At 41.8% G+C, this 19167-nt stretch overlaps 1 protein-coding gene across 2 annotated transcripts in view; it reads left to right on the top strand.

Annotated features, from left to right (window-relative positions):
• Nucleotides 1-16921: 16921 nt before the first annotated feature.
• The window catches only part of FHL2 (four and a half LIM domains 2), a 443001-nt gene continuing 440755 nt past the window's right edge, over nt 16922-19167 (top strand). Inside the window, exon 1 of one of the 2 annotated variants that reach the window (XM_069204451.1) lies at nt 16922-17027. The gene's annotated coding sequence lies outside the window, so the exon portion shown is untranslated. The remainder of the gene's footprint in view (nt 17028-19167) is intronic. The other variant, XM_069204450.1, reaches the window with a different exon arrangement.

Genomic DNA, 19167 nt, shown 5'->3' with positions numbered 1-19167 from the left:
TTTCCCTTTGCCGGCTGAAACTACAAAGTGCCCAATTCCCCTTTCCAGCCACTACCATGATTGTCCTGTTTTTCCTTTGCCAGACCTAGCCACAATGGTGTGATTTTTCCTTTGTCAACTAATTACATTATGTTTCTGAATTATCCCCTTAGTCCATCATATATAATGTGTCTATTTCCTACTCTGCCTGCCAAATGCCATTCAGCAACTCCAGTCTGAGATTTACAACTAGCAGTATAAGGAAGGATCATCAACCCTTTATGTATGAGTTGGGGACACGTGCAATATAAAATACCACTGTAAAATTACTATAAGTAACTTCACAGATGTATCTATGGGTAATACCATAAAATGTAGTTTTACATTATGTGGGCATAGACCTTCGTTCACTCTATCAATAACTTTTGATTTGAAAAGCATAGGAAAACATGCATCACCTAAGGAAATAGCACACAACTGGCAAACATTTCTACTGAGAACAAACAAACAGAGTCTCCACCCTGGTTTCAGCCCACTACTCCTTGTTCTGGGACAGACATCAGTTACAGTTGTGTGTGTGAGAGAGAAAGAGGAAGAGGAAGACGGGGCATTCTGCTATAATGTGAGTTTGAGCGTGGGTAGTGTTAGATGGAGAATTTGTTTTTATTTATAATTCATTAACAATTTACATATTTGTAATATTGTAAGTATGTTATGGTTCTATTTTTATAACAGGACTTGAACATGTCTGCAGTGTCTAAAATTGCAAGACCACTTTTTTACATTCATTTTATTTTTTGTTTTTTATTTTTTTAACTGTTTTAAAGATGACTTATGTTGGGGCCCTTCAGCATCTAAAATTGTATATTTATTTTACTGTTTATACATTTTTAAATATTTTTGCAATGTTTTTACATGCAATTTGTAAAGGTGTCTGCAATGACTAAAGTTATTTTGACGTTTAATTCATTTTTATGTTGTAGGTGTATGAACTTGTGAGGATATTGTCATTCCATTCCTCCACTGATTTTTATGTAATTTCACTGCAGTATCTGTGAATAGCCTTGTGTGGTGTGTGACATACTCCAAGACTTGGCTGGAGTAAATGCAAGCCTGGTTGGCAAATAGTACTATTTGAGCAGGTGTAAGTGTACTTTTCATGCATTTCGCCTGATTTAAACTTTGGTAGGTGTGTTTTTTGCATTTACCTGGCCCATTCTGTACTCCTTCGTTTTCCACTTGATCCTCCCATTTTTGAGGAGGTAGCCACAATGTTGGGTCAAACCCCTTGCCACTCCCACACTGAATCCTCAGTAGTTGAATTATGGATCCAGGGAACACTACAAGTGGGGCCTAGTTTTATACACACGAGACATAAGGTATTGATACTAAGTTTACACCCATTCCTTTGTGAATTGCCATTTACCACCCCTTGGTGACACCCTGCCATATGCCACATGACCGCCTTTCCCTATTCCTCTAGCGATCTGAGGTAGATTGTTTAGTTCTGTATAGCGGTCAACTACATAGTTGCCAATGACCCTCTGTCCTCCTCTGTGATGAATTCCATCCTCTTGCATGGAATGGTTTGCTTTTTGTAGACTGTTGAAGGCTCTGGCTCCACAATGTCATTCAGCACAAGGGGAAGAGGGTGGATCCCAGGAAGGAGCCTTTATTTATTTGTTCCAACTTGTAATGAATGACTCTCAACCAACATGGCTAAAAAGCTCACAGGTTCTATATAGGTGAGGATTGGTAGTTGTAAAGATCTAGGGGCATATTTATGAGCCTCTTTGCGTAGCTCTTACACCACACAGCATGGTGCATAAGCGACGCAAAATGAAAAGTCAGATTTATGAAGCCACACTAGGCCCTTGTGGCTTCATAAATCTTGAGTAATGTAATGCAGCGCAAATCGCTATGCTGCATTACTTTTGCACCAGGGAGACCTTTCCATGGGTGTTCAATGGGTGTTCCCACACACTGCCATGGTTTTAAATGTAGTCCCAGATTTACAAGAACATGTAAACCTGGAATGCGCAAAAAAGATAGGGCTACCCAGGAGAGGTGTAATAAGGAGAAATTACTTTATTTCTCCATGTATTTTCCTCTTTCAATGTGTGCTGGATAGAGCCTGATTACTACTTTGGGAGTTGGACTGAGCGAACTGCCAAAGCTGCTGGGAAGAGGCTGCCCTCATGCCAGCAGCCTCCCCCAGTCTTATTACGATATTTCCAACCGGACTGAATGGCGGAAACATTGTATTACAATGTTGCTGCCAGTCAGACCTGCGGAAACTGTGTCACAACATTGACCTCGATTCCCTTAAGGTAGCTAAGGCCAATGCTGACACACAGCAGCACCCTCGGAATGCGCAGTGCAGACAGTGTGCATTCCTAGGGTGCTGGCAGGGGGGTCCCTGCACTGCCCATGGGCATGGGCAGTGCATGGTCCTCCCTGTGGTCCCCAGCACTGGCTTTCTGCCAGCCTTTTCATGGCAGGGACCCCGCCATGAAAAGGCTGGTGGAAAGAGGATTCATGATCAGAATGGCAGCGCTAAACTGAGGGCTGCCGTGGCTGACCAGGACTCCAACCGCCACCACCCCTCAGAGAACATGTTCCTGGCGATGATGGCGGACCTTTGGCAGTCCAAATGCCAGGGTCGGAATCTGGCAGTTGGACCGCCAGGAGTGTGGAGGTCCGACCACCACCTCATGTCTGGCAATCTTAAGACCGCCAGACTCGTAATGAGGCCCATAGATGGATGAAAAAGCATCTCAGGATTGTTTTTGTTCATGAAGGTCCCCCTACCTGCACAAAAACAATTGTGCATGCAACGCAGGCACACTTGCACCATGGTACAAAGATGCCTGCATTGGAGCTAGGAAGCCCATGGTGCGCCAGCGCAGTGAAAAGGACAGGAATGCACCATATTGTCATAAATACGGCCATTAATGCCCTTTCCCATTGATGCAGTGCAGTACAGCAAGGTGATTTGCTGTATTGCACTGTGCCACTTTGCCATAAGTATGCCCCTTAATGTCTGGATGCCATATAATGTCCTTATTGTCTAAAGAGCATTGTCAGGCACACTATCCACGTCCGTAGCCCAAGCACCAAATCCCACTAAGACCTAATTGTGTTAACTACAAAGGAATGAACTCCACCTGCTGAAAAATATAATCCAGACAGTGGATTTTGGTGGGCATACATCCTAGTTTAAGACTCTGCGAGCATCCTTCAGAGGGTGCCAGAGCTGAGAAGAACGAGTAGAATAAAGAGAAGTGAACCTGGGAAAATGGTCTTTATTTGTGAATTGTGAATTTTCCTTCAATAATTTGATTTTTACATTTCTATATTGGGCAGTTTATTTTAAAACTGATGGGACTTCTCACACTTTATTAATGGATATATTAGTTTAGTTTGCCTTTAATGTAGGCCTCCTATGGGCTCTGTTTGAGAGGCCATGAGACTGTTTCCTATGGATGAGAAGTGGGTGAAGTGGGTGAAGAGAAGACGTGTATCAAAGGATCCAACAAATGGCTCAAACTTACTGAATTACGATGTGCATCATGCACTTGACAAGTAACTGCTGCTGGTGGGGAAATCTGTGGTCTACTGCATGCAGTGGATAACCAGTATCCATATAGTTATAATACATGGAAACCTGCAATGCCTTCCTAAAAACCTGTTTCTAATGTTTCTATTACAGGTGAGTGGTGACATCTCTAGTCACCTGTAATAAAGAAAGTACATAGCTGATCAACTGTAATAACATATTACAGTTGAGTTTGAACATCACAGTGCTCATTTCCAGCAGCCAGCAGAAATGGCAACATTTTAAAAAAAAATCCACGATATAGATCATTGGGGAAAACAGAATCTCAGTATGTTTTTACACAACCTGAGTCACAGCATTGTTTAACTTGACTTACATTAAATTGATTCTAATATCTTTTTGCAAAAACGACTGACTTTGGTGTGTTTAATGTCTATATATAGATTCTGCTATTACTATTCTTGTCTGCAATGACTACGAAATAGCAAGACACAGAAGATTTAAGTGGTTTATAAGAAGGGTGATGATGGGACAAAATATCCACTGCCACACATTAAAAGAAGTCCCATAGCCTTATAAAGGAATCTCATTCCTTAATATGGTCAAGGTCAGGGGCTGTTCCTTTTCTAGGGTGTCGGGGCACTGACTCGCCACCCAGCCAGTGTGAGGCACCAGTGCATTATCGTTTTATCAGTGAAATGTCCTGCTCGTGTTTGCTCTGACCGAAGGTTAATGATGACAGCTGTGGGGGCGTTGTAACAAGGTAGAGAGGGAGGACTAAAGAAGCTGATTGGAATGAGTGGCATCATCTGAAGTCCAGTGCGCATGTCGGGCTGGACAAGTCTCTGCAGCCAACTCGACATGCGCACTTCAGGATTCATACCAATACTCTATTAGGGAGTCAGGGGAACCTCAGCAGAGCCCCCTGGTCTCCTTTGGAGCACTGGGTTTCCTTGACCCAGCCAATCCTTGCTTTGCTTTCATGCAGTTTTAAGAATAAAAAGCATGAGAGCTAAGCCTGGAATGGTTTGGGCACTTGAGCTTCACCCCGTGGGAACGTGTTTTCAAGGGAGCGCGTGGGAGGGATAGTTAAAGACATGACCAATGGCTGTGTGGCGTTATTTTAAGGCCACACAGTCATTGGTTATGTTTCTGCATGGTGACGCAATCCTTCACGCACAGCGCCAGTGACTGCATTGTGCATGAGAGGAGTGAAAATTGGCAGCTTCCATATGTTGTGGTTGCAGGCCTTCACTCAATGCACGAGTGAGGATGCTCTATGCTGTTGCTTTACTTGTGTAGTACTCTAAATAGTGGTTGGGGAGAAGAGGCGGGGCCTTGATGGGAGTGTGCACAATGCCATCTCCAGCAACTATGCAAGTGCCATATTGCGAATTGCTATCCTGTAGCACTCCCCTCCCTCCTTGTGTAATGCATTCACAAAGTACTTATTCTCTCTGAAGGACTTCACTGCCTCGCAGTATGTATCCTGCAGCTCAGTAGTCAATGGACAACTTTGTCTTTACCATGAATCCATCAGACTCTGAATACCAAAGAGCCCTGCTGCAAGCATCCAGCACCCGTACTCTCACTGTGCGGTGTGCCTCCGTCCTGGCATTCCCTCCGAACCCTGCATGCTCTGAACTGATCTCCATTTTTTCTACCATCATTACAGAGTCCAAAGTTCTGCATCACTGCTCCATCCCTTATGTGCACCCAATCCTACAAACTCACCAGCCCGAGGTCACATACTCCCAGTCAACTCCGAAATTCATATTAAATATGCCCACGCACTACCCTGCATATGTACAATCTGCCCCACATACCTGCAGCAATTACATCACTTACTCTTGCAGCCCGCATGCCTCTCGTCCCTGTGCACAGCAGTAAAGTAGCCTTCACATGAATGATACAGATGTTTCCTGCAGCGACCCCTCACTGTACCAGTACCCATCCAGTCCAATGAGATGTGCATGTTGAAGTAGCATTTTACAGGCGCTTTGGAGTCTCAGACCTCAGGCATGGTACTAATCCGCATTGACCACACAAGAGAAAAGCCAACAACCTCGCACTAAAAGGCAACAACTTTCAGTGCATCTTTTCTGAACCCTCAAACGCTCAAACTCCCATTCAGGAGCGCCTTAAAGTTATCCACTCCATAGAACCGCGCTATAAAAGTGCTTCAGTTATTGAAAAAAGTTAAGAGCTGTGTCTGAGCGCACCCACCCTGGCCCGCATTATATCCAGTAGTGGCTGGTCGCGAAAAGGAAGCAAAGGATTAAATATCTCGGAGGCTTTTTGACAATTTGTTCATCCTTCAACTGGAACAGGCTGTCCAACATAGGAAGGGGCATGGGCCCAGGGGTCAGTTTTCCAATCTGATGCATCTTTCTCTCTACGCATTGATGGAAAACAAGAAAACCTCCCAGAGAAACGCCCAGAGATGCCTGCTACGGCCAGTCCAGCCCTGGGCGTCAGAGCCTGAGTGCTCCCAGGTACCAGAGGTAATGTGATGACGCCTGAATGTCAAGGTCAGGTCTCAAGAGGACACAGGCAGTCATTGCAATGCTCTTTTACTGAGATGTATGATTACATCCTCCAACAGACATCTCCATGCATTTATATCACTATTATAATTATCAGATGACATTGAATGGTATGCAGGTGAAAGGAAAAGAGTCAGAGGACAATGCAGATGAAGGACTTAAAAGAGACAAAGATGAGACTGACCCCAAAAAAAACGCATTGCACCAGAGAGGAGGGTTGAAATGCAATCCCCTTAATTAGCGACAATGTTCATTTTGTAAAATCAAAGCACTTTGCTATATTTAGAGATTTTTACTGGCACAAAGTTGTGTTTGTAAAAAACTTCACAATATTCTATGAGGATAAAAGAAATCACTGCTCATTTATTAGGAAAAACCTATTGAATAACAAGACACACATTCACACATGATTTATATATCTTCTTGCTTTCTCACTAAAATCTTTGTTAAAATGTACTTTAGAATGCAGCATTTGCCACTTTGCTACTCATCCCCAGCTTTCACGCCCGCCACGTTGAAATGGCGCCAGCCCCCACTGGTCAAGGTACTCCTCTGGGATGTGCAATATTCATGTAATGTATGGCAGGGCGTGCTTTATTCGTTATATTTTAACTAACTGAAAGAGGGTGGTGGTTAAAATCAAGGAATCAAAGGTCTACCATGGTGGTTTGGGTATTGAAAAAAGAAAGTAGTTGTCATTTTGCTTTCCTATAAGGCATGGAAAAGTGTACCACAGTGGTAACTGTAGTATTATAGCAACATGTGAAAAACAGAGCAGGTTTCCTGAGTGAAAGGGGCTTTTTAAGTGGGTTCCCACATATAAAGAACAGACACAGCACACTTCTAGTCCCATATTGAAGTTACATGATCTACAGTAACACAGGTATGAGTATCGCAACTTCCCCCAGATCCATTTATAGTGTCTCACTTTTTGTACATCACAAATTTGTTGTTATAATAATAAATAAACATGGAGTACCAATCACATAAGTATTCAGTTATGACTATAATTTCGGTATCATATTTGAATAGGTTGTCAATGAACATTAGTGGTCATAAATGTATTTGAGGTGTGAAGTAGTTTTTAATAGATAGGCTACCCCTTAGCCTCATGGAGGCTAGAGGTAAGCCTCTTGGACAACATTTGGAAAAGGGACTTCTGTTAGCACATCTGACCTTAATAAGTAAACTTAAAAGGGACGCAAATAGGTCGATGAACCTTTTGACTCGCAATTAAGATCTTCTTACCATAGATCCAGTACATAATCAATAATCAATACACAATAATTAATAATCATTAGCAATCATCTAAATCGATAATCAATGGCGTCAGTAATTGTTACGCACTATGACCTTTCAGTCATGAAATAACCACACCTTTAGTAAAAGTTTAGAATATTTATTTCCCTATATTGCCAACGCTAAGGTCATGTAGATTAATCTCAATATCAAATGAAACACATATAGAGACAATACTGGTTGTCCAAAACGGGGATAGAAACGTAATCTAATCAAAGCTTGAACTACAACACATTCTAAGGTTACGGTGCAAATCAATAGCAAATTCAACTGTGTCAATGTTATGATGTGCATGAAGTTCAACAGAGAAATACATCAAGCATTAGTCCCTGTTATCATAATTCACTAGTGAGGATCCTTAACTAACATGAGACTAGCATCAGCATGTTGGGCTTTATGCAAAACAATTTAGTAACACAAATTTGGAAAACATCTAACTATGGTTCTATCAAAACAACACAGTTGGTACCTAGAAAGAAAAGCAAATCTGAAAAATAATCACAATTTAGATATACCTATCCTCAGGGTGGATCAGCAAAGCAGAATCAGTCTTCGTCCTCAGGACATCAGTCGATCAGCAAAGCATCAGGATTCAGCATCAGAAAGTAAAAAGGGGCAAAGTCTTTACGCATTAAAGTTAAGCACGTCACTTGTCAAGATGCAAAAGGAAATAATAACCTCTTGGTCAGGAAAAATGGGCAATAATGGCTGTCTGCTCTCAGAATGACCGTCTTCCCTCTGTGCAGTGTTGTTAAGTCAAAGTTACCTAACCTACCCCCCAAATCCCTATTGGTCAGTTAATCATATGATCGCACTCTGTCCAATAAAACCAAAATCTCAAATCTGTGAATTCTAATATTACTCCTTTCACATGTCGTTGATTGGTTTGTCTTGCGATGTCCTCATCATCCGGCTTGTCAGGTAACAATATTGTTGCAGCTTCTACTCTAGTCAGTATCTTCATTGTTCTTGTCCTGGGAAAGTAAGTCTCACACACATTACATATAAAATGTTGCATTAGCAGGAGCTTGACCTCCTAGCAGTCGGTTCACACGAGAATCTTCCATTATGAGCACATTTAAACAACACAATAGAGATTCACAGTTTAATTTTCTCTGGTCAGCTACTTTATTAAACACTAAGAAATACAGCTTTTACATGAGGCCTGACAACTAGGCCAAGACACTTGCTAAGTTGAGGCCTACAATTAATAAAGCTAATGCTTAATTCATAACCCCTAATATGACATATTACTGCATTAGTCTAACATATATTCAGCATTTCATGTTATTAAATCATTGATTTGTAAATTTCGTTAACATTGATGGCCATTCTTCGTAATCACATTTTCAAATGTGTGCATTATTTTTCTACGTTATCATGTTTTCTACATAAAGTTATTATTCAAAATACATAAACACTCACTAATAATTTTTATTGAGACACCAGCGCTAGCAATTGTACGGCATTGCCGTACACTTGCCATTTTTTAAACAAAGTGTATAATCAACATGAGCAAAAGGATCTTCAAGTTTCACGCACAGGTGCAACATATACACAGACTCTGAAGTGGAATATATACCAACATTGGTGAAATAAACTCTTACAGACCATGGCGATTTTGGAAAAAAATGGTTTTGCAGTAAAACTGTAAATGTTTTAACATATTTTCCTGTACACATGAAAAGACTTTACTACCATACACGAGTGAGGTGTACCCACCTTATGCACATTCATTAAGAATTGCCTTGCAGTAGCTGCTTGGTGCTACCGGCTTACACAGAAAGTATGTGGACAAAATCGTAAGCAAACTTCACAATAAAGCAGTATGTTGATTCATGCAAAGGATTTCAAAACTACTATTGAAACTTTGAGTAGGTAACAACATGCTCTGTTTGTAGGTGAACAATGTTTGATGATGCAGGCATGTTATACACTTAAATGACAACAACTCTCCAGGAAAAGTAAATAGGATGGTGATGCATGCAAGTACCTGTGTGTAAAGAATGTGCCTTCAGACACTTTTTTTCCTATTGAATGGTATTTGGTGTAGGGTTGAAAGTCCCTGGTACAGTGTCATTGTAGAACAAAATTAGTGGAGCACACAAAAAAATCAAATATATCAACAGTTTAAAGACACGTTATGTCTTAAATACAACATTAGGAGTTTTCTATAGGTTGCAAAATCATAATTCGAAATTTCCTATAAAGGTGTTGGTTCTTAAATCATAATATATAAAAGCAAGAATTACTTTAAATACATACAGAATTTATTTATAACAAACACATATATTGCCAAAAATACATAACAAACAATGATACAATAAATATGATGAGCATAAAACACCAGCCAATAGACAATAGTACAATGAAAATGATGAGCATAAACCGTAAGCCGACATGTGTTTCATCCAAACTGGACTTCTTCAAGGCTGAATGAGTTAAAAAAACTCATCAGATCACCTCCAATCACCAAAGATGCAAAGTGACAATTAAAACTGTGTAAAAAGAGCCAACACCAAGTGTCCATTACCAAAATAGTTAGATGTTATTAGAGAATGATTAGTACATGAAACACGATGAATACAGCCAGACATTTAAGTAAGAAAAACTATAAGAATTTTTTGAGCGAATATACCATGCAACAAATGTGAGGTCACAAGAAACCCAAAATCATTACAACAAGCACAGCCCTATATATCATATCAACACCTGAGTGTATATACTCCCTATTTAATTAAATACCTTAATCATTCACATAGCCCTCAGCCTCACAATCCCCGTTGGGACTGCCGAAAAGAAAACAAAAGCTAAATTATTCTATTGTTCTAATAACATCTAACTATTTTGGTAATGGACACTTGGTGTTGGCTCTTTTTACACAGTTTTAATTGTCACTTTGCATCTTTGGTGATTGGAGGTGAACTGATGAGTTTTTTTAATACTATTGGGTAATATATTTTTGTAATTGCTGTATGTATACTTTATAATTTCATGTTGTTTATTATAATTCATTCAGCCTTGAAGAAGTCCAGTTTGGACGAAACACGTGTCGGCTGCCGGTTTATGCTCATCATTTTCATTGTACCATTGTGTATTGGCTGGTGTTTTATGCTCATCATATTTATTGTATCATTGTTTGTTATGTATTTTTGGCATTATATGTGTTGTTTGTTATAAATAAATTCTGTATGTATTTAAAGTAATTCTTGCTTTTATATTTTATGATTTAAGAACCAACACCTTTATAGGAAATTTCAAATTATGATTTTGCAACCTATGGAAAATTCCTAATATTGTATTTAAGACATAACGTGTCTTTAAACTGTTGATATATTTGATTTTTTTGTGTGCTCCACTAATTTTGTTCTTCTAGGTTTATGCTATTTGTTTACCATATAGCATTCCGGTAATACACATCATGGCAACTATGTGTTTTAGTGTATGAGCACCTACAGTCGTCTGTGTATTTAGTAGACTATTAGAATGTGCATTTATTTCTATTTCTGTGTTGCCAGTATTTTTCTGCACAGAGTCCTTGTGGCAAACTGCTCCTTACTGTACCATTCTAGCAGATACCGTATGTTTTCTTATGCAGGAGGCCAGTGTCAGGAGTCTCCTGACACGAACTCTACATAAGTTTGGTGTGCAAGTAACAGAGTAGTAGACTTTGTTGGGTGATTGGGGTCCCCCAAAGCGGTACCCTTTTTAACTTGTGTATGACTGCCACCATTATGACCAGGTGATTAATAACTAGAGTTTGACAGCTGCTAATCATAGTTATAGGGTACAGGTCTTTTATGCGAACCCTAGTAGGCAGATTGCTTGCTGGGTCACCTTGGTAAATCCTTGTTTTATATCATAACTGGGCCCGCCATTCAACATCATTGTATGCAAAGTGTTCACAAGAGTGCTTGGGTACATTTTGGGTGGAGTACCTGTGTTGGTATACCCCTGCATGCATTTAGCCATGGAACAGTAGAGCACTCCACAACATTTAGTGATAGTAGCGCTTGCTGCCTTCTCCTCTCCCTGTATCTTTCCAAACACTACTTTCTAGATTCTCTATACACTCTAGAATGCTCTGTGAAGCAAAGTGCAACTGTGAGGCTCAAATCATCATCTTGGAGCAAGGAGAAGGAAGGGCCTTTTTTGCACTTTGCCTGAATCCAAATATGTTCTAGCAGGGCAGCTTGTAACCTGGCCAGAGTTACACTATATGAAGGAATGGCCAAACTGTAAGGCCGATCCTGCACAGGTCTTACAGTGAAAGAGGACTGCCTGCCTCCTCCTGTGCTCTGTGCCTAGAAAACAATACACAACTAATTGCCACATGTAAATGGTTGCTGTAGAGTCATAGCATTTGGAAAACAACAGAGCCTAAGATGATTGGTTTACCCCAAGGGCCTGAGGCTAACTTTGAATCTGACTGAAGAGGAGAATTGAGCCAAAACCCAAGGACTGGATATAAGATGACAATGTAGCATACGTGAATATGAATTTGAACATGAATTGATGGAGCTCTGCACAACACCATAGTCTGTGTAGAGGAAAGCATGAATTCAAGACAGTATTCTCAATAGTCTCCCTTTTAGTCATAAGAACTATGTCTTCGACACAGAGGAAAACCTCTGCTGCTGAAAGACACAAGGGAGGAAGTGCCTTGTGTGTAGAGATCCTGCCCCTGTCAGCTACAGGCCAAGGGTAAAATTCAGAATTTTTCCATGAGGAAGTAGGAAAAGAAGAACTATCTAAGACAGGGAGGCTGCAACTGCTGCCTGGTCTACGTTATCCACCGTAAATGACCCTCAACATAGGCATTCTTCATCCTTCTGCCACTATTAGAACTTCTCCTGTGACTGATGATGGTGTAAGGCAATAAAGGCCTCTTGCTAGAGATGAGAGTAGCGTTAGTGGGTGGGGGTGGGTGGGAAAGGACCAGGTTTTGGAGATCTGACTGAAAACTAACTTTAGGAGACATAGAGAAGAGCTGGGCTGCCTAAGAATGAATACTTGAGAACTACCACATCTGTGCCATGCTGCTGTCCTAGATTAAAAAACACTGAAAGCAGGGTAAGTCTCCTTTCACCACACTGGATCAAATTCTGACTGACAAAATTACTGCAAGGAATTTTGCTCTGCCTCCTTCAGTGTGTGTAGGTTTTTCCACACCTGTGTTTTCAGTGTGTGGGAAGGACCTTGCCCTATTTTTCCCACCACACATTCCGACTGCAAAAATTGTATGAGGCTTTGGATGTAGCATGTGCCAAGAAAATTGTGTTTAAGGAGGGAAATGCTAATACAAAAATAAGCCCACAAAAGAATAAGGCTATTGCAATTCGGAACCTACACATTACACAAAGCCTATGTGACCTTCCTATGGGAAAGTACTGGGATAAAATTCTTTAAAAGAGTTAAAAAATATTTGTATCTATAATATAAATGTGTATCAATTTAAAACATCTATTATAGCTGTGAAACTAATAAAATAAAATGGTAGAGCATCACACCTTAATCGAATTAATTGTGTATTAAATATTGAATTGATTTAAATGTATTATTTAATTAATTTATAAATATTTTTAAACAAAATAATTTTTAAAAAATCTCACACTAAACTTTTTATTTGTATTTAATATGTAGTATTTTTGTTAAAATAATTAGTTAATAATTATATTTAATTGGTAACACAATATCTTGAAATAAGTTAACGTATATAGAAAAGTGGAGTATTATGTGGTGTCGAGGTTAGTCCTCACCATGTAATATTCTCACAATACCCCAGAGGCGGTCCTTGAATTCACAATAGTAAATACTTATCTCAGTCCTGGTGGTGTGCCAAAGAGCAGTCTGGCTTTACTCAGAGGAACTTGTTAAGCATTTCATATCGAAAACATGGATGATAAATAATTGACATGACTCGAAAGAAATCCAGCACCATTTTTTAAAAATAGAGCTTATTTTTGGGAGAACCAGTGATAACGATTTTAGAAGCACTAGAAAATCACTGCAGAAATGGCATTTAAACGTTGCATTGAATGAAGTCAATAGTAAAATGTCATGTGTTGCAAAAAATGCATTTAAAGGACGAGTTGCATGGACCCGTTGGTGGGGTTAAGCTAATGTAGTCCCTGGGACTAGATCCTAACAGTCAGAGAAGTTTTACCTGACCCATGGAGTCCGGGTGCCAGGTTGTGCTGGCTGTCCGTGGTGCTAAATGGGACTTGCGTTGAAGTCAATGACATGGATGACACTGGTGGAAAATGACCTCTTGGGGGTCAAGCTGTGGGGAATCCTTGCAGGGTTAAGTTAGTGTGGGCCCTAAGACCAGGTCACAACAGTCAGTTCACTTAGACCAGGTCTGTGGAGTCCAGTGAACAGTTGTCCTGGCTGTCTGTGGTGCCCAACGGGGCTCGCGCTGGTGCTGATTTTAGCACTGGCATGACGGTGCTGACAAGGAGATGCAAAATCTCAGCTGTGGCTCGGTTGCAGATGTCGGATGCAGCTTGCACACAGTGCCCTGCAACTGCAGCGTCGAGTGAAGGAGTTACTCACTGGGCTGGCAACCAACAAGCCATGGCAGCGGAAAGGGTGCCGGAATCCTTTGGGAGGTTACTGGAGTCAGAGGGGGTGAGGTAGCGGCCTGAAACCTGGAGGTAGGCTGGACTAAGACTCAACCTGGTTTGCGACAATCCCACGGCGGGCCCGAAGGCTGGTGAAACTTCAGATTCGGTGGTCGTTTTTACCTGCAGTTTGCCGGGGACTGGTGCTACCAGTCCAGAGTAGACTGAAGGTGCTTCAGGCTTCCACAGGTGTCCCTCTGGTAAGGAGTGATGACTCAGCCACGGACCAAGGTCGTTCACACAGATCCCTTTATGTTGCCTCAGAGACAGAGTTTCCCTCTCTTACTTTGGAGCAGTGAGCATAGTCTGGTTGTCACTGATGCAGAGCTTCTACTGGTACTTCTTTGAAGTTGGTCAATCAGATCTGAGGTTCTGATGTCAGGGGTGTTCCTTAAATCCTGGATTTATTGGAGTTAGGGGTGTGGAGACTAGTGGCCAATGGACAGCTAGCTCCTACAGCTAATCCGCCCCAGAGGTGATCACATCCAGTGGGATAGGTCACCTTTATCTACCCAGAACCCTCTATTCTGCTATTCCTAAGATGGCAGAAACTAAAATTCAGTGTATAGACCAGCCTGTTCACCTTAGAGGTGTGATCAACATGCTGGGGGTGTGCACAGTCCTACGTACCTAATTTCCCACCTGTCCATGGGCAAAAGTGCCTGGGCAGGAGGAGGGCTGTTTCCTTGCAGGAGGACAGCGCTGATGGCTATCAGGGACAGTGAAGCCTTTGAACTCATCGCCCTTATGGCTTTATTCACTAGCCTGGCTGAGGGGCGGGAGATGTGACCTCCGCCCTGCCCCCAGCGTTTGTTATGACCTCAGGGAGCACCCAGGCTGGGTGCATGCCAGCTGACCCTTGACACAAGATTCATGTTGGGGGAGAGAAGGCATGTTTTTTTACACTGAACTCAACATATCTAGGCAGTACCATAATGGAGCTAGCAGCCCTGATCAGCCGGGGCTTAGGTCCCATGTTATCCTAAGGGCCGGCCTGCACTTCTAGTGTAACTTAATGGAAAGGACACTATAGAGACATTGAAGCTTGCATGTATATGTCTGCACCTTAAATATAATGCACCCTGCCTCCTGAGTTGCAAAGGCCTACCTTAAGGCTGTCTGACATACATATATAAGGCAGTGCATGAGGGTGTGCCACTCTTAGTGATGGCACAATCAAGCTCGAGCAGTTTGCACTGTTCTGGCAGTCTGTAATGGCAGGCCTGCCACCAGCACTTTGGGAGGGTCATCCAGGGTGGCACAAACTCATGCTGCAGCCCTGGGGATCCATTTTCCACCTCTGCTCTGGGTATCCTGGGTACTATCTACTAGGGACTTATAAGGGTGTAAAGTCTTGCCAATCAGGTAATCACCAAGTTGACATAACAATTTAGGTAGAGAGCACAGGCACTGGGGCCTGAATAGCAGGCTTCCAGTGCACTCACAGACTCATGCACATCAGCATTAGAGGCAAAAAGTGGGGGTGAACATACAAAAGGGGGCACTTTCCTACAACATATTGAACTGTAGTTGCTATGTGGTACGATTTTATTTCTCTGCTTTCACTGTTTTCTAAAGGAGTGTGTTGTAGCATATGTTTTACTCTTTTGTTGGTCTTGATTTTTATTTGTATGTCCTTCCCTAAACCCCTCCTTAAATTTCCCTAAACCCCTCCCATTTAGTAGTAAGTATACCCATTACTTGTCTTTCCTGTATCTACTACGAAAACCTATGGCTACGTGTTCAGATATATCTGCCAATCAGGGTGGAGGATCTCTGCACAGAAAAGATGGTGGTGCCCAAAAGTGGATTTGTGCATTGCATTTTGTGATAAATGAGTAGCACTTTTGTAATATTTTTTACATAATACAAAATGCAGTGTGTGAATTAGGCCTATAGTCTAGTTTAGTAAATGTGTAGAACTTCAGGTTTCTTGGTGAAGTGACACCATGTTTGGTTAAATGTTGGTTCTGCAAGAAAGCAAAGGGTGTCCTCTCGTTCCAGGGCAGAGTTAGCCTATGGCCCCATCTTCCAAGGTTTTTCTGGAAGGCTTCCTCAGACAGCAACACCTTGACTCCCTGCATGAAGGATGAGAAACTAAGCAGTGCTCTGAAAGGGGGTTGAAAGCACTTCAACGATAGGTGCCCAACTTGCAGATTGTTATTCTTCATGTTCTTCTAGTTGAATTGGGCAGATGTTTATTTACTCTACACCTGTCAAATTCAATTGAGCATTATATGGTACAGTTGCTCTATGTGATCGCACCAATTGTTTTTTAAATTTGATTGTGTGTTTTTTTTCTCTTTCTGATTCTCATGTTAAGAAGGGAGATGCACATATGTGCATACCGAAGCTTTCTAAGCACAGATGCACATATGCCTTTTGAAAGTGCCTCCTAAGTTCAAACCATTGAACGTACTAAATATAAATCGTTTGCCTGCAGTTCGTTTGCTCTGTGGCTCTCTTTGCCTCCAGGGCTTAATTTTTAAAAGGATAAGTGCCAGGCTCAAAGTTTTGCTCCGAGGTCCTCGGCGGCACTACCGAACGGCAGGGGTGCCGAATACCACCTTTTGCCTGTTTATTGAACCACCAGGCACTACTTTCTCATTTATCTCATGCACTATGAATATGTCCTTGCCCCCAGGGTCAGGCACTAGGAACTCTCTAACCCAGTTCAGTATCCCAAATGGCCCTGCTTCTGAGGGGTGATAGGAAGCCACTCCACTGATTTTGAGCACGTGGCAGAGGTGAAGAGCCTGTCAGGTCCTTACCGCTGCAGGCCTCTTCATACCCACACTCCGATGCCTTAAAAGGCGAGCTGTACCGAGGTGCTGTGCTTCTTATCTCCTGCTGATGGTTGTTTCTTTGGAGATAATGTATTTATAGAAGCTCATCGAGCAAAAGAATGCCTGTCTAATTAGCAAATGCGTAGCTCGTGTCATCCAATAAAGCAGTAAGTCCTACACCCATCCCTGCCTCCTGCTCCCGGCTTGTGGGCAGAAGGCGCGAGGCTCCCGGAAGGTAAGGACTGATTCCATTTTTGTGGTGCGCCGTCTTTCAGGGGCCCCCCTGATACATCCAGCTCTGTTCTGCAGAGACTTGCCTTAGTCACCAGATTGTTTAAATATCGTCTTCCTTTAATTTATTTTTAATACTGATGATGTGTGAGAATATATTACAGACATTTTGCAGAAAATGTGTCTATGTTTCATTCAACGTCCATAAAAAAAGTTTATTTTACATCAAGACAGTACCTCACATATGAGAAATGGGAGGGTGTCACAGAGATTATTTGCAGTAACATTAGTGATCTGCAGTTGTGTTACAATATTGAAAAATATCACTATCCCTGAATTTTAGATGTAAACACATTTAGAATTTGGAGGAGTGTGTCTATCCTCTGTCAGTGATTTGGCCAAAGAGGGCATGAAACAGCTGAAAATGATCAGAAGTTCAAAACTGTTCTGAATAGGGGCCCCAAAAATACTATGGGCCAAGTGCCCTTAAAACCCTTAAGATGCCCCTGTCTGTGCCTGAGGGGTCCCCGTAAGCCTTGCGAGATCCCCTTCAATACAGATGAGCGATGAGCATCCCCTCTCCGAAGTCACAGCATTAGTGAATGCACGATCAGTGTCATGGCCAAGTATTAGGTTTGTGCTGGTGGCTACAGAAGGTGCTCAGCAGCGCCCATTTTTGGGGACTGTTCTATTTTTCATCATCAGATTTTGATCTAGAGAGAGGGAGGCACGAACGGAGGAAGAAAGTAAAAAAGTAAGACAGCAACAAAGGAAGAAAGCTGGGTTGAAAAAGAGAGAGTGAAAATGAGATGAAGTGACAGGAAATTCATGGAGAATAAAAAGCATGAGCTCAAATAAAGACTAGGAAGCCATGGTAATCAGCAAAGCCCGTTTGACAGAACTGGCTGCCGGCTCCTAAGAAAAATGTTGGGACCCTGCAGGTCTCTTTTGACAAATTAAGAACTGGTAAATTAAGCGATGGTCATAGCAGTAGCCTTCTGAGCCATGTCATGAGGTTTTTAGTATTTCTTTTGATAATCATAGATTTACTTCAGCCACCTCATTCCTACTACCAGAGAAAGCAAATTCCCCATGTTGAAGATCTACAGTGAATTGCTCCAGCCCCAGGTCTGAATTTGTAATTTGTATTGGCCAACGGTAAATACAATACACTTGTGGATGGGATTAAAGGTTCCGCAGATGTAGGGATAGAGGGATATCTTTAGGTCATGGGCACTTCAGACGCTAGGATTACAGGTATTTTTATGTACCTTGCAATGACATGACACAAAATGTCTGTGCGCATGTGTGCTTGTCGGTGTTTGCTGTTGCGTTTTAAAGTAGACGCTTTGCTTTTGCTTTTCATTGCAAAGGAGTATTAATTCTGATAACATTCTGACCTTATTTCAGGCTTCTTTAAAGTGAATAGCCTGCTCTTGCCCCTATTTCCCCATTTTCTTTTCCATTTTTTCCTGCTGGGGCCACTGCTCTCCTTCCTCTGTGCCTCTGTCCCACCTCCTTCATTGTGTCTTCTGCTCTCTAGCCCAGTGGCTGCAGAGATACAAACATGTCTACCGTGACTTTTTTATTTCACTCTTTACCAAATATTGCCTTTACATGTTTTAACTGTTTTTACCTTCAGTTCGTTTTCTATTAGAAAATGGTGGAAAATGCGGAAGGTTGTGGGTGCTTTTTGCCTATAGACATGGGTGTCATTACTGGGCTTGGAATGTTCAATTTGTCAATTTTCACTAACAAGTTTAGGATCTGACAACTTCACCCTCATTATGATGATTATTTTTACTATGTGCTAACCAGGGCCTGTATTATAGAAAGGGAGCACTCTCCCTGTTTGCGCCGCGACGCATGTTTAAATAGGTGCGCTGGGTGCAAACAGAGACACTGCGTCTTGTTACTAATAATGCACTGCCCACATAGCAGCCACAAACTTGGTGCAACCCTAGAGCGCAACGCATTAGTCAAATATGGAGCAGCTTTTTGAAGCAGCTGATCTGTCTTTCTCTATGAAGGGAGCAAATGTTCTGCATTTCAAAGAGGAGACAGAGATCCCCCTTCAAGGCAGGTGCAGTGAGGGACTGCACCTGCCTGTAGGGGAGTCCCTCCAGAGGACTATCCTCAGGGGT

This window comes from Pleurodeles waltl, chromosome 8, assembly GCF_031143425.1.
Source record: "Pleurodeles waltl isolate 20211129_DDA chromosome 8, aPleWal1.hap1.20221129, whole genome shotgun sequence".
Taxonomy (NCBI): Eukaryota; Metazoa; Chordata; class Amphibia; order Caudata; family Salamandridae; genus Pleurodeles; species Pleurodeles waltl.
The sequence above is the reverse complement of the archived record's forward strand: the minus strand, read 5'-3'. Positions and strand labels throughout refer to the sequence as shown.